Source organism: Pinus tabuliformis, chromosome J (genome assembly GCF_031772625.1).
Source record: "Pinus tabuliformis cultivar Carrire ecotype Pingquan chromosome J, CPIR1, whole genome shotgun sequence".
Classification (NCBI taxonomy): Eukaryota; Viridiplantae; Streptophyta; class Pinopsida; order Pinales; family Pinaceae; genus Pinus; species Pinus tabuliformis.
The window spans coordinates 975262433-975279912 of NC_142295.1; positions in this window are offsets into that span (position 1 = coordinate 975262433).

Sequence of the window (17480 nt, forward strand, 5' to 3'; positions counted from 1 at the left end):
GGAAGGTTTCTCCCTCAGAGAAAATCTCTAAATACCATAAACCTGGAGTAGATAGGAGCCCCAATTTAGAAAGTGCATCAGCTTTCGAATTTTTGTCCCTGCAGATGTGCTCAATAGTACTGCCAACCATGCAGCCCCAGTAATAGTTGATCCTATCCCTCCAGCCGGCCAGGTGTGGCGCCAAAATATGATTTTTCCTTGTTACCGAATCAACCAATACTTTCGAATCTCCAAAAATAGATACCTGTTGTATATCAAGGAAGAGACATAATTTTAAGAGACCAGCAAGAGCGATGGCTTCTGCCTTATTATTGGAGCCGAAACCTCCGTTCCAGTATGTGGAGAAATGTGTATATTCATTCATCATGATGAAAAACCCACATCCGCAAGTACCCAGCTGTGCGGCCCCGTCGAAGAAAGCAACAGGAAAAGATGAGTGATCCGATGATAGCAGGTCGGGTATAATCTTCTTATGCTTGGTAGTCTTCTGTGGGAGAGCTTCCAAATTTACAGAGATCCTATCGATGATTTGCGAATATGATAAGATTGCGTCATTAAAGATGTTGTGATTGCGCCATTTCCATATGTTCCACAGGAAAAGAATACAGATCCTTCGCCATTGTTCATTCTGTCCGCTACACCATAGAATCCATTCATGTATTGTGTCCTGAGTGCAAAGCATAAAACCAAAATCTTTTTCTAATGCCAGCCATATCTGCTTTGTCTTTTTACATTTCAAAAATATATGGGCATTTGTATCCCCGTCTGATCTGCATAATGAACAGATATTTGGGCCATGCCATCCACGTTTCATTAAATTCTCCCAAGTTAAATTCCTATTGTGAAAAGCAAGCCAAGCAAATAGGATCATTTTCGATGGGCAGCCATCCTTCCAGAAAATCTGAGGAAAAACAGGGGAGCCGGGAGACTGCTGCATTATCATATGATGGTAAACCTCTTTTACTGTCACAACATTTATCTCTTTCGATATGTTCCAAGAAAGGAAGTCTGAATCCCTTGATCGGAAAATGCCGCAGTTCCGAAGACCCGTCCTAATGCGAATCCATTGCTGCGCGATCTCCTGTGACATTTGCAATTCACCAGCATCTTTCCACCGCGGGATGGGGCCATGCCATTCAGCTATCAAACTGTCCCAGTAAAATATGCCTTTTCTGTGAAAATAATTCAGTAAGGATTCAGGGATATCTAAATCTTCAGCACCACATTTGAAACGGTCTTTGCCAATAAGAATTTTACTTCCAGTTTGTAAATGCCAGATTAAATTCTTCAAGCAATATGATTCAATCCTCCGGAAACTAAGCCAGATTGGAGATCCATATGAAACACCAATGGAACCTTTCCGGAACCAGAACTGAAGGCTCTTCCTGCCTAAATACTTCATCCGAATCATGTGACTCCACGGACCCTCACCCTGAATAGCTCTCCATAGCGACTTGCACAGTAGAGCTTTTCCAAAGGATCGCAAATTGGATAAGCCCCAGCCCCCCATATTCTTAGGTAATGAAATACTGGCGAGTTTTATAAGATGAAATTTTCTCCTTTCAGCTTGACCCCCCCATATAAAATTAGCTGATAATCTATTCATGCTATTAATGATACTCACCGGTAGAAGAAATAGGTGCGCCCAGTAAACAGTAAGCTGGTTTAATACTGATTGCACTAAAATTATTCTCCCCGCCAAGGAAAGGCATCTGAACTCCCATGCTGAAATTCTCCTGTAGAATCTGTCCAAAATCCAGTCCCAATCGGATTTCGAGTAGCCATTAGCTTTAATCCGGAAGCCCAGGTACTTTATGCCACAGCTGATAGACTGTGCTTTCATTCCAAACAGCTCTGATAACCATAGAACATCTTCCTGATTTAAATCAGAATGATAGATAGTAGATTTTTCCTGGTTAACTTGTAAACCCGTAGCCATTTGAAAATTTTCCATAATATCATAGAATCGCAACCAAGAGACCCTGCAAAACATGGCGAATAATATGATATCATCAACAAATAAGTTATGTGATAAAGAAATGTTCCTGCAGATTTTGAGGGGGCGCCACGAATTTTCATTTACAGCCTTTTTGATATGCAGGCTGAGAGTATCCATCGCCAGAATAAATAATAGTGGAGAGAGAGAGCATCCTTGCCGCAGTCCCCTCTCCGCACGGAAGAATGGGGATGGTATGTCGTTGACGATGATTGCATATTCCACAGGTTCAACACATGCCATGATCCAGTTGATCATATTGGATCTCAACCCAATTCTTGCAAGTAAACACCTGATGTAGCCCCAATCTAGGCAGTCATACGCCTTCCTGAGGTCGACTTTGATAATAACCGCTTCACTTTTCTTTGAATGAATAGCATATAATGCCTCTTGTGTACCAGCGACTGCATCATGAATATATCTCCCTTTTAGAAACCCATGCTGTTCTTTTGTTAAAAATTCAGATAATACTCCCTTCAATCTCTCAGCTATGATCTTTGATACTATCTTGAAGGATATATTACACAATGATATCGGCTGAAAGTCCTGGAAAGTCTGGGCATCCCCCTTTTTGGGAATGAGAGCGATATTGGTGGAGCAGAGATGCTTGCTGATACTACCCTTTATTCTGGTATCTTCCACCATCTTCAACAGGTCATCCTTGATGATATCATAGAAATGTATGAGAAACTCAATTGACCAGCCATCTGGACCGGGGCTCTTGTCCCGTTTGAATGATTTCATAATAGCCAGTAATTCCTCCTCAGTAACAGGCTGATAAATCTGGTCGTTTAATTCATTATCAAACATCCTCGGAAAAACTTCTATTCCCCATAATATATCCTGAAAACTGCGATTATTCATTCTTTCATATTGCTTTTTGAAATATGCCACCGCCTCATTTGTAATATCCTGCTGGGAGTAATGAAAGCCTCCATTACCGTCACTGATTTTCCATATTGTATTTTTATCCCTTCTTGCGTTGGCGAATCTATGGAAAAATTTTGAGTTTCGGTCGCCTTCTTTCATCCATATTGCCCTACTTTTCAACCGCCAGAAGGTTTCTTCTTGTTTCAAGATTAGCAATTTCTTTTTTTGTAGACTCTTAATACGATGTCTCATATCATAAGACAATGAATCATATGCCATAGCTTCCGCAACAAAATCAAGTTCCTTTTGGATTTCTCGGAGCTCTTTTATATTTGCTTGTCTTTTCTGAAACTGCCATTCTTTTACAATCTTCCTGATTTCATTCATCTTATCAATGAAGGACATATGAAAAGGAGCAGATTCTGTTGAAGACATCTCTATCCACGCTTTTACTACAATGTTATTGAAATCAGGCTCCTCCAGACATTGTCTATTGAATTTAAATGGGAAACCTTTTCTGATTCCCATAGATCTCCATCCAAGCATGATCGGCCGATGATCAGATATATAGATATTTTCAACAGTAGAATAAGGCATGCCAAGGGATTCTATCAAGCTGGCATGTAAGATGAATCTGTCGATTCTCTTAGCAATGTAAGCCTTTTCATTCCTTCCATTGTCCCAAGTGGGCAGAATTTTGGGAGGGAGAATGTCAATAAAATTTTTATTTAGAAATTCATTCCTAATCCTGGCAGCATTAGGATCTTGCTTCTTACTGATGCCCCAGATTTCATCCATGTTGAAAGTGATATTAAGGTCACCTGCAATCAATAATGATTCAATATCAAACACTTCCGATGCGAAAAGGCTATCCCAAAATGCCGATCTGTTCTTGTATGGAGCATATATGTTCAATATATTTATAGGACATTTAAACCCTCTAATCTGTGCAGAAATTAGAATGCCTGCAATGCAGCTGTATGCTTTTGCACATATCCATTGAGGGTCCCATAATACCGCTAAACCACCAGATAAACCTATGGCATCAACTGCTGAGATGTGCCATAGGGGAAACATCTTCTTGAAGTAGGATACAGTGACAGAAACAGCATGCATGGTCTCTTGTATCAAAATGATTTTAGGGCTCGTTGATAAAAATAGGTTTTTTAAGGCCAAAAATTTCAGGTCTGCTCCCAGACCTCTAATATTAACAGATAAAATGAAATTCATTTGGAAGGCAATCCGGCCTTTCCAGCTCTAAGAGGCCTGTCATCAGAGATGTCTGTAATGGGAATGTCAACCAATGAAAGATTTCTGATACAACAGTCAGATACAACTCCCCTCCCCCTGAAGTGCCTACTGCCCCTATTGTTCTTTCTTCTCACAGTGATATTCCTAGCAGATGTAGGGCTGATCTTAGGCGATTTAGGGGTCGCAGGTTTATGAACAGTGAGAGGCATGAGGGCAAGAGATTTCTTGGACAGCAGGTAGTCTAAATCGCTACCAATAGAATTAATAGGCGATGAAATAGGGGAATTTGTAGGAGTGGGAGAAATCCGGGCTTCTAAACCATGCTCCCCAGGTGCAGAATATTTATTAAGGGGCGAAGAAGAATTCTGAAAGAGCAGAGATTCATTTCCAATTGGAGGCCGAGGAATGGGGATCAGATTTGTTACATTTTGATCCGCGTAAGGTTCCTTTGGAGGATTAGGAGGACGAGGGATCTCATAATCAGATGCAGTTTCCAATTCAGGCATAGACGGCGAGATCCGGTATATAGGATCAGGGTCAGTCGGCTGTGAGGGAGATAGCTGATGATCAGCTACAAATTCACCATCACGGGAGAGCCGAGAAGTGAGATTAGGAGAAGCCGATTTCTCCGAATCCATAGAAGGCACATTCATCTTATGAGGCAACTCCACAAATTTTGTGAGACCGTGATGCTTTCGGCCTTTAGATTGACGCCTCGGACAATGTTTAACAAGGTGCCCCGTGTGATGACAAGCAGCGCACCGAAAAGGCACACCCCAGAAATCTAACCTCTGTCTAATGGACAGTTCTCTCCAGCTGATGTCGATATGCTCCGGAAAGCCTCCCCTGTAGGATCTTTCAATCAAAATCCAAGCAATACGCTTGTCTTTCTCCCCCCGGCACCAGGGATCAACATATACACACCTTCCAATTGCATTACCAATTTCAGTTAATGTCTCTATCGACCATAACTCCAGCGGCAGACCGGGAAGCTTCAACCAAATAAGATTATTAGAAGGTGTGTTTCTTAGGGGATTAAATCCCAAATACCACCTGTGTAATGCAAGAAAACTACGACCATACACCCATTGATGGTTCAGAATGGATTCCAAATCTTCTGCGTTAAGAAAATGAAAACAGAACCACTCTTTCAGTAATCTGGCAATTATCGGGATATACCCAATAATGGGTTTCCACTGCACTTCAAGCCATTCTCTCATCTGCTGGTCGTTCATCTCCGGGAAATGCCACCGGCCAATCAAAGCTTTATCATGGAGGCTATCAATGCGTTCAGTCAAATGAACACTGTCAATTCTAATGGCATCAGGAGGCGAAATAGATTTAACAGGTTTATGGCATTTGTGGTTTCGATCCCCTGTAGTAGCTTTGCCAGTATGATCATTTTCCACAAAAGAGACAGGAGGAGGGATCGATGGGTGAATCAGCATTTCATCCAGCGTGGCATGCCACTCATTAGACAAACTGGCTTTACGATGGAGGGATTCCGCCTGTATGGCCGCGTGGACCATAGCCTCCGTGGCAGATGAATCCGACATAAATTCCATCATAAATAAAACAGCAGAGACATGACCCAAAAAACCAGAGAGAGTCCTATGTAGGTGCAGGATGTACACTGCCTACAGATATGATAAGATATGGTCGAAACAAATGACCTGGAGAGAGAAGGATCAGCTATAAGAAGTCAGCTGAAAGTACAAGCAAAGTACGCCTCGGAATGAGAAAGGCACATTCTCGATGAGGAAGGACATAAAAAACAAGCCAGCTGTCCACCTTATATAAATATGATAGACATCCTCCAGTGCAAGAAAAACGTCAAGATGGGATACCTTCAAAACTATCGACGACGATAATAACTATCAGCAATTACACCCGTCCTGAAATGGATTGAATGCAGTTAAGGCAATAGATATGAATCTATAATGCCCTACCCAAGGTGGTAATATTCAAAACATACCGGAAACCATATACCAGTAATCAAAAACCGGATACCAGATCCAGAGGTATCCAGGCAATTACCAGAGACAGATACAGGAGAGGAAAGTCGACTATGGCCTCAGAAAATCACTCATGTGGTCTCATCCTGACATACTATACAGCAACAGATAAACTTCTCACATACACACCACCATGGCCCCAGTTTACACCGAAAATCAGAACAAGGTTTTGATATAATGCAATAGCTCTGAAAACTAAAAGTCCTAACCCATGACCAGCAAGTAACAACTCTTTCAGACATGAAACAAGTCCATATGTATAGAAAGAAAACAGCCTTCCTCGAATAAGAGATACAGTCTAGATAATTATCAATATGCGCAGAAACAATTATGATACGGTACTCCCAGATATCTAATCCCAGAATACAGAAACTCCCCCATATCTAAAACCCGAAAACATTTATATAGAAAGCATATTGTAAGACAGATGCGCATACCTGGAAGTGCCGACGGTCCGAAAATGGGGTGCATTACAGAAGAAAGAACAGCAAGTAAATATCTCAACACAGTGATGAAAGAGTTATGTAGCTGAAAGCCTTAAGCGAAGAGTGACTGGTAGTATAAGAGCTTATGTCGGGTGGCAGCTAATAATGCAACATTGCAGCTAAAAATGTATCATGTGTCGACTGTGTAGGATGGTATATGGAAGATATTGTAGCTATGAAGTATTAGGCAGTCGAAACTGGAGAAAAGTATATGAAATAGCTGCAAGTTGGATGAGGTGTGAGAGCAACAGGTGTCAAGTTGCATGCGAGTCTATACGCACCTGTGAGTGGTCAGTCTTACCACTTAGCGCTCCTCGGATTGGTAGTTATCTGCAGAGCACCCCATTCGGTCATCGAGCACCCAAGCTGCATTGTAGTGTTTGTTCTTGTTTTTTGCATTTGTTCCTTTCTATCACACCTTTTTAAAATTGTAACCTTAGAAAAGTAACCAAATGCTTAAATTCAGATTATTTTAAGGAAAACAAATATGAAGTTTGTTAATAAGCATTAAATGAGTGGTAGTTGTATATGTTTATGATTAGATTTTAATAGTTCAGTTAATACCCATTAGCAAATTATATATATATCTCTCCTCATTTAATACCCATCAACCAATTTTGAGCGATTCCAAATTACATTTCAATTGTTACCTTTATTTCCGCATTAACTCTTTGCCAAGGTATTGGCAGCCGTATCTTAACCCGATCATTTTGCACATGGCAGTGTATTTCATTTTTAATTTTAGAAATTTTTTTAGTGATAGATTGAATTGTAAATGGTAAAACTAAAAAAAATAATTGTGAAATCATTCAAATAATAATAATGTTGCCAAGCTATATGGATTCTTTACACCGAATAAGAAAGAACCTAATTGAAAAGAAAACCTGATATCGACAAAGACATTTCAACTTATCAACAAATCGTTAAAACTTGATGATAGCAATAATGTGGATGCATAAATAAAGGAAAATTGAAACATATTTTTCAGTAGGAAGAGTTTTAATATGATAAATAAGCTCATAGTCAAAGGGATTTAAAGAGCAGAAAATGATTCTTTTGTAACGAGTATATTAAATGATTAAAATATATTTAAAAAAAATTAAAGATTTTATAATAATTATATGTAAGTTTTAACCCTGTATAAAAATTACTTGCATATGAATTCTAAAATACAGAAAATAAATAATGCAAGAGCATAATACATAAAATACATATAGAGATATTTTTTTTGGATCCCAAAACTTGAACTACTAGCTTGATCTTTCATTATGTTCCTTTCAATGTTACAATACATATATATACATGCAGAAGCATCCAATACCATGGACCGAAACTATCGCGCTCAAAACCATGTGCGAAAACCATGCATAAAACCATAGGTAGGTCCACCCACCTAATATAAGGTCCAAAAAAAATTTCCCAGGGGCGCTGCGTCTGACTCCGTAGAGGGGGGCTAACCATTCCCCTCATACCCCCTGTGACCCCCCACTATGCAATCGGTGCAATGAAAGGGGGGCTCCGCCCCCATCTAACCCCTGGTTAACTAAGTGAGCTAATCATAGAAAGAATATAACACAACATATAAATGCATAAATAAAAAAATTAAAGTACGATTTTAATAGAAAAAGTTTGAAAATGTTAAATAAGCCAATGGTCGGAGATCAAAAGAAATAGTGAGTAAGAAATTATTATTTCACAACATAGTATATTGAGTGATCAAAAACATTGTAAGACGAAGAGAATTGAAAGTATATAGTATAAGTATTATCTAGCTAACTATTAAAGTACATTGAGTGATTAAAAACATCTTAAAAGGAAGAGGAGGAAGTAGATAGTTAAAAGGAAGAGAAGAGGACGTAGATATTATAAGTATTATATAGTATAAATATTATGTAGTTAACTATAATGTGTTTTTTTTTTCTTTATATTTTAAATTGTAAGCCAAATAGTATGAAAGAAGAGGTGTCTCATTTATTTGTTGGAGTTTTGCTATGTTTGATTTCTTTAAAGTAATTTTTTGTGCTTTTGTTTTAATTTTTAATTATATTTATTTTCATTTATAATTTATATAATGTGAAATTTCGTTAGTGTTAAAAATAATTTCATAAAATATAAATTTGTAAATTTTATAATGTTTTTAATTGGAATATAAAGTTTTTTACATTATATTGATATTAAAACATGTTTATTTGTAGAGTGTAGGTTGATGTGGTTTATAAAATTTAAAAATTCAAAGAATCATAGCTCTTGGATCTATATATTGACATAAAAAAATGAGAGGAGAAACTTTAAGTCTCAACCATGGTAGCTATGTATGAGACATAAATTAAACAAAAAATATGAAATGAGATTTGAAAATTTGGAAATAGATGTATCCTTTGTTACCAAGAATATGAAAGAAGTAATGCTAACTCTTGAAATCAAGTTTGAACCCTTTTAGGAGAAGTCTATCTCCCATGAGAATAAAGAAGAAAAGGAAGAGCCAAACATAGAAAAAGGAAGTTCTAGCAAAAAATCTTCTCAACAACCTTCCATAGTGGAAGGCATCAGTGACATCAATTTTTATGAAGGTGAGGCCAATTTCCTCAAATCAAATCATTGGTTATAGCAATTGAAATTTTATAGTAGAGTATATTGTAGGTGAAGTGAAGAAGATAACATTTTCCAAGGTAAATTTGGAGGGTCATGCCTTAACTTGTTGGGAAAGCTACATTGTCTACCTTAGGTTCGAAAATGAACCTCTAGTGACTAAGTAAGAGGTATTTAAACATCTCATAACTACTTTTATCCTAAAAGTGTAATGACTGTCAAAGTCTCTAATGGCATAACTGCCAAGAAAAACAAAGGTAGAGTGTATAGATCCTTAAATAATAATAAGAGAGATAGTTCCTTATCTCCAAGCCAAGACCATAGCTAATGCATGTGTACAAGAACAACACATAGAGGTGGGTAAAATGACTCTAACAACCTAGTGGAGTTCAAAGTATACAAAACAACAAGGTCATCCCAACAATGGTTGGAAGAAGAATTGAAGGAAAATGAAAAAGGATTATAGACACTGCTCATAAATTAAAATATTCTAGTAACTAATATGATCACTACAATATAAATGATCAACTTCTAAGAAAAATATTGGAAGCTTTATCTATAGTTGTGCGCAAATAACCATATTAAATGGCTATCCAAGAATAAGAATATAAATATAGATGCATGGAAGGAAATATGATAAGCTTTGATGTTGATGAAAAATATTGTGATAGAACGCATAAGAGGTGAGCTTGAAGTGCTTTAGCATGTAGGTGATGCTTCAAGGTAAAAGTTGATTCCTTAATTGAAATATCTCAATTATGTTAAGAATCTATCTACTATAAATGAGTAAAGTTTTTGTTTATAGGGTGAAATGCACCACCAATAGACCCAATTAGACCTCACATCGTTTGGGATAGAAGTCCTATATGGAATGTTGGCCTTGTTGCCATATCTTATTTGAGTAAGAATTAGATTTTGGATAGAATGAGAAAGAAGAAAGGAAACACAAATAAGGCTTCCAATGAAACGCAAGTCAAAATATATTAAGGAATTACCTTTTTCAAAATATACAAAGAATATTATAGCAGGAGTTAGAGCCAGTATTTGCATACTGCCATCAGTGATCAAAATTGCTCTTTTCATATTCATTTTAGGTGTCCCATACAGAAATCTTTTATCATTCCACTAGGTCATGCAAAAAAATTAGTCACTAATGGTAGTCCTAGTCCAAAAACATCACTCTTCCCTAAATGTGATTACTTGCTAGCATAGTTTCATATCTTGTTGACTGTGCATCATCCATAAAGTTATTTTTATCATGCCATTTGTATCAGTCATGAGGTTATTATGTCATCTTGAAATTCAGTCCTTCAAGGTCTCATTAGGTCTTTTAGGGTTTTTCAAGGTTTCATTATGTCATTAGGGTTGCCAATTTTCCATGCCATTGCATAAGACTAGCAAGTAAAGGGTGATCAAATAATGTCCCTTCACCATGTGAAGATGATTTGTAAAGAGAAATGCTTATTTCATTATGTAATTTTATGTCTTTCAAATGTAATAATTTCACCATCCCAAGCTGTTAACTCAGTGTTCCAAAGATGCCAGACCATCAAAAGATCAATTTGTCAAAGGAAATAGTCAAGTGAAAGGGTAAAGTTTCAAAGGGTTAAGTGCATGCCAAAGGGAGTTGTCTTTTCCCAAGGGTGTCCAAATCATCATTTTCCACAAGCACTAAACCCTAATTTCCTCACCCATTGAGCTAGGGTTGGCTATGGAATCAAAGACATCTGAGTATATGAGGCATAAGGGAGGTCATTTCAGCAAGTATGAGGACATTCCAACTCATAAACATCATGTCTCCATCATTTTTCAAGAAGTCATTCCAAGGGACAAATCATTTGCCACACATAGGGCCAATTTTTCTTCAAACTATGTTTTAGACCAAACAGGGATGAATTTGGCAAAAGTGAGAGAGGTTTTTGTCCATAATAGGCCAAGGATGAAAAAAATCCTTCACTTTTTACACAGGTGTCATGGTTTTAGAGAAATGTCAAAAATACAGTTGCTACAAGAGAGTTGCTACACTTCTGGAGTGACTTTGGAAAAATCACTTTTTCTTCTATCTGGAGTCTCCAAATGACTTTCTTGATGATTCAAATGATAAATATACAAAAATATATTTCCAATGAGCTATCATGCACTCAATTTGGAGTTGAGGAAGACCTCCAAAATTTTCCTGCAAGAGAACACTTCATTTTTTCACCCTCATTCTGCACTTTTTGACCAGTCTTGGGAGAATTGACTTTTCAGGGGTTATAATTGATCATTTCCAGTGCTTGATAGGTCAATTGTGTAGCCAAGAGAAAGAGATTTCCCATGAGCTATCATGGGCTCAATTTGGACACTGGGAAAGCCTCCAACAGTGGCTTGAAAAAAGAGTTGCGCATAGAATTGGGGCGTTGCGCATAGAAGAGGGAGCGCTGCGCATATAGCCTGTTTTCTAGTGCATTTTTGCACGACACTGCACATAAAACCGGAGCATTGCGCACTTGTACAAGGCACTGCACATAGGGCCAACAAACACCAAGACCACCCTATCAACCATCTAAATCACTCTTTTGCTACCTAGAACCTCTAAACAAGTAAGTACACTCCTTGAACTATCCTCCTGGCACTCATTTCACGATTTTGAAGTTTGTTTGTTATTTAAATTTTCAAACCCTAGGTTGTCTAAAAACCCTCCTTGCTTACCATATCCCTTATTCCCATATTCTGTTGTCAAATCCCTACACCTATCCCCTATACCTTAATCCCAAAAACAAAATCCCTACACCTATCCCCTATACCCTAATCCCCAAAACAAAATCCTTAAACCCCTATTTACTAAACAGTCCCTACCAAAAAATACCCTCCTCCTCACTCTCACATCATACATATCTCATCCTACATCACACAAGCTCCTCTCCCCTTCCCCTATCCCTGTTCAACATAAATCACCCTTCCTAATTACCTTCTCTAGGGTTTCTAAAGCTTCAAACTCAAAAACATGGATAAAGAGGATAAAGATTATGAGGAGAAAGATAAAATAACTCAGGCTGCCTTGAAAGCAAAGGATGCCAAAATCAGGAAGCTTGAGACTAGTTTACAAAGGGCCAAATATATCATCTCCTTTTATGAGCAAGAGAACAAGCAGGAATTGATGCAAACCAAGTACATCAAGGCAAAGAGGGAGGCTAAGAAGGCCAAGTTTCAGCTTGATGAGGCTTATGGAGATTATGGAGAGCCGGATGATGAACAAGGATAGAGAAAAAGACCCAGAACAAGATTTGTAACATAAGAGTCAAGCAAATGAAGACAAGGCTAAAACAAGCACTCAAAGGAAAAAAGGAGGGTGATAGGCTTAGGTTTCTTGCTGAAGCTTCCTTGGCTGACCCAAACACTTGATGGTGGTGGTCTCCCACAATTTTGAGCAAGTTTTGAGATTTTTTTGCATTTTTGAAGAATTTAGCAGTTTTTGACACATAAATTTTGGCTCTATTTTCCTAGGGGCATCCAATGAGGAAATGGTCAGCATTTTTGGATTCATAATGATGAGTACATTCACCTTGTGCATTTTCTAATCTTTTGGAGGAAAACTAGTCAACCAAAAGGTCAAAAAACACCCAAAAAATGACCTTTTTGCCCTCTTTTTGAGCCACAGAAGCAGTCTCGGGAGAATCAGTTTTTGAGGGGTCAAATGAACTCCAAATGCAAAAATTCAAGATGTTATGGAAAGTAGACTTGAATATATTTCCAAAAAGTGATTTCGGGCCCAATTTGGACACTTGGAAGGCCTCCAAAATGGCCCTGCGAAAAGTGCTACGCATAGGGCAATTTTATGCTGAATTTTCACTTCACTGTGCCAGGACTGTAATTTTGGGTTTTCTCTCATGAATGATGTTTTTACTAATGTAAATGGTGGCTATGCATGTAAATAAGATGGATAGTAGTTACTGTAAGGTAGATTCATTAGATCAAAAGTTATCTTGAGGACAAATGAATCAATTTCCTCCCTTTTAGAGGCAAGTTGTTAGGTTGCCTAGATTCCAGTTTCTTGTTCAGTTTTTGATGGATTAGTTCCTCATCTTAGGGATTCGACCCCTGAGGATGGGAGGAGGTTGAATCCATGTCTGTATCTTCCTTTTCTTTCTCATTGTAAGGGGTTTGACTCAGTTGGATGCTTAGGCTTTGAGTAGACATCATTTTGTATCAGTTTTCAGCAGGAGATTAATGAAAAGTTGTAGCTCTTTCTTTGGGATCCATGTGGTATGATGTTCAGTTCATTTTTATCTATTGTGATCATATGTCAAATGTTTTATGTACTTCATCAATCATTTCATTGCTTTTAAGTGGATGTTTTCAAGTCGATAGACAGAACCCATAATATTTATGCTTTATTTTGGGAAAATATTCATAGTCTATGTTTTCTTCAGTTTAGGAAGAATCCATGTTGCTTACATGCTCTTTCTAGCTCCTCACCTGTCTTGAATCACCTCACGCATCAAACCCTAGAGTTCTGAGCCTTGTGCCTACCTTTCCCCATCGAACACCCTACAATTTTGACCTAATTTCCTTTCCCTAACTATTTGGCTCCTCCTGATCCAGCAAAACCCTTCAAATATAGAGTTTAGGCTTCTGTGATCCATATCAAGTTTACGAAAGATTTTTCGGCGAAAATCACATGAAATATCATTTGCCGACGCGTTTCGAACCAACCAGTGTGGTTCATCGTCAGGACAAGTTGAAGAAACAGATCCAGCTTAGCATGTTAAATAGACCGAGCAGAGCCTCCAACGGCTAGTTTGACCAACCGCTAATATTGACTAATGGACCGGGATCAAAACATTTTTAATAATAAAAAGGAGATAAAAATAATTTAAATTAGTGATAATAGTTTATTAATAAATAGTTAAAAATTATAGGTTAATTATTATTTAAAAGGAAATTAGTATGAATAAATTAAATGTGAATACGAGTTAAAAATAACTAAATAATAAAAATAATAAAATAATAATAAATAAATAAATAAATAATAATAATAATAAAAATAACAATTAAAAAAAAAAAATAAATAAATAAATAAATAATAAAAATAAATAAATAAAAATAAAAATAAATAAATAAATAAATAATAAAATAAATAAAAATAAAAATAAAATAAATAAATAAATAAAAGTAAATAAATAAAATAATGAATAAATAAATAATAATACTAAAAATAATAATAATAATAATAATAATAAAAATAATAATAATAATAATAAATAATAAATAATAAATAATAAATAATAAATAAATAAAGATAAACTAACTTTAAAAAATATATCTATATATATATATATAAATAAAAATAACTAAAAATAAAAATAATAATAATAAAAATAAAATAGATAAATAAATAAAATAATAAATAAATAATAATAATAATAATAATAATAAAATAAATAAAATACAAATACAAATAAAATAATAATAAAAAAAAAAAAAAAAAATGAAGGAGGTGGAAAAATGACTAAAACCCTTCAAAATAAAATCAAACCTCGTGCTACTATACCTAGCCTAATATCATTTTCTTGATCCAGTCATCTTGGCTGAGATCCTTAAGGAGAGAGCCCTCTCCTGGCCTAATAGGGCTAGCTACTTGGCTAAGCGTGGTTTGTGGTTACCCTGGCATTGCCTTCCTTCAACTTGAGGTTCAATCCAGGTGATAACAACAGGTTAGAAAGTGGACATGAACCTCAAAAAAGAGTGATAGCAAACTTTAATTAAGATGCACGAATAACGAAATATACTAGTTAGCAATTATAAATTAATTTTCACTTAATAACCAACATGAAAGCATATATAAGTCAACAAACAATTTCAAGTAAGATATAAGTCTCCAATTAACAAAATAGTTCATTAATTTTCAACACATGAACAATAATCACATACCATTAAACAGCTACAAGAATAGTCTCAAAATGTTCTACAAAACATGAAATAAATACTTTCCTCGGCCTATTGGTTTTGAAATACTCCATGCACTATTACACAAAATATCCTAGAGACCCAATATTGGGAATGTAAAACTATGACTTGATCTTCACAAGAAATGTACAAGCTTTCCCATTTAAAGTTCTCTAAGGAGTCTAAAACTAAAGGCCATTTGTAACTAGCCATGAGGATATATTTACTCAAAATTAGGTGACTTTCACCTCCCATGACTTTTGGAATACCCTCATGATTTTTCAACTTCTTTTACATCTAATTTATATTTCATTTTTTATTCTAATTCTAATTTATTTACATAATTACATGAAAATTCAAAATAATCAAATAAACATCTTTCATGGCACCAATATAAAAATGGCCAAAGGTATAGTTTGAACTTTCAATTCTTGAGTCAGGTAAGTGTGCCATGTTTTGTAATCGACAACTATGGATAATACTTTGCTCGATATCATGTTCTCATGAGCGATCTCATATTCAAAAGAACCAGGCACTATTGTTTTCAAGTATGCTTCTACTTGGTGGAATAGCATGAAGAGCAATGTATGCAACTTTGTTGGTTCACCGTGTGTTACACAATAACTTTCTTGGTGGGATTTAGAGCATTCTGAGTGATGGCTAGCCTGTGTGTATCTATAAATTCCTAAATTTCTTGTTGGATGTACTACTCTGGCCTTACTTCCCCACTTGCTCTAATGATGACTATTTTGTGAGACTTGATAATAAATATTATCATGCTATGACATTACCAATAACTGCTCATTATCCTGACCACATCTATCCCCATTTTCTCATGGGCTTGGATGATCAATCTGGTTTCTTCCTTAGCCCTTTCCCTATCCATTTCATCCTTTCAGGGTAAATTAGTTGGGGCATTAGGTTATTTTGTGTTCCACTTGTACATTATGTCCATGTCAGTCAAAGCTTCCCTTAACAGAGTTCCTTTCACTTTGAGTTCATTTTGGATGGCCATGAGTGAGGATGCTACCTTTTGAAGCTTGATTATCTCTTTTTATAGGTGTTTCATGATGTCTTCTAGCACTCTATTTTCCTCCAGTGTTTCTGCTTGGAAATTATCTTCATGGGAACTTGAGGTTGATAAATTTTGATTCTCTTTTTGAAGCTTATCATTCTCTTGTTGTGAATTGGCCAGATTCTTCTCTAGTTCTTTGACCTTGTTTAGAAAATGCTCGATATTTCTTTCAGTGGTGGCGAAGAAGGTCAATCCTACTGAAGGGGTTGCTAGAGAATTTCCCATATTGTTTGACACTATATTTCTTTTGGTAGTCACCAATATTGGCTTTTCTGATTCTTGGGCTAAGCACCTATGACTTTCTTGAACAGTTCTTCTTGAGCCATGATCAAACCTAAAACTTGCAAGGTCTAAAACTTGATTCTCTTCATGGTTGAGATTCCCATCTCTTTGAGTGGCAAATGTACTTCAGTGAGTGGCACGGAAATCAAGGTAGCAGGATCAACATTCGTGTTGGTCACTATGACTTGGGCTTCTTTCTCAGCCTGCTCCTTTTTTCTGATTTATTCTTGTGCTTGCTTATCAGTTGCCTCTTTTGCCAGTCTTTTTGTTTCTTGTTTTCTTGCTTCCTCTTCTTATTTTCTCTTTTCTTCCTCCTACCTCTTGTTTTATTCTTCTTTCTTCTCATGCTCCTCCTTTGCTTGTTTTCTTCTTTATTCCTCCTCCTTCTTCATTTTCTCTTCTTCTTATTTCTTCTTTTCTTCATGTTTCTTCTTTTTCTCCTCCTCCTTCTTGGCTTTTTGTTATTTCTCAAACCTTTTTTATCTCTCTTTCTTTAATGCCTCTATCTCCCTTTTGCTATTTTGGGTAGCTTTATTGTCCTCGGCACCTTTTCCTTTAGATTATTCCCCGTTTGTAGGTTATGCACCATTTTTTGTTTGATAAGTACCAACTCTCTTCTTTTGGGCATCCACAATCAGTGAATCATTGTAAAAGTTCTTTATTTTTTCTTCTTCATCATCAACACTAGGTGTGTGTAGCCATTTCTACTTTAGCTACTTACAATGAGTTGCAGCAATGCCTCTAGAAGCATAATTGTAAAATCTAATCTCACCAAACCTGAAACGTTATAAATCATTGGCCTCTGCTTCTATTTCCTTATAACATATGACAGATTATGTGCCTACATAAATTGAGAAAGTGGGCCATGGTGCCTTCTTTGCACGCACTAACATGCCTTCCAACCATGGTGTTACCTAATACACTACCTCCTGCAAGATAGATTTATTTGTGAAAAATAAAGGAAACTGGTGCAGAGGTCTGTAGGCTAC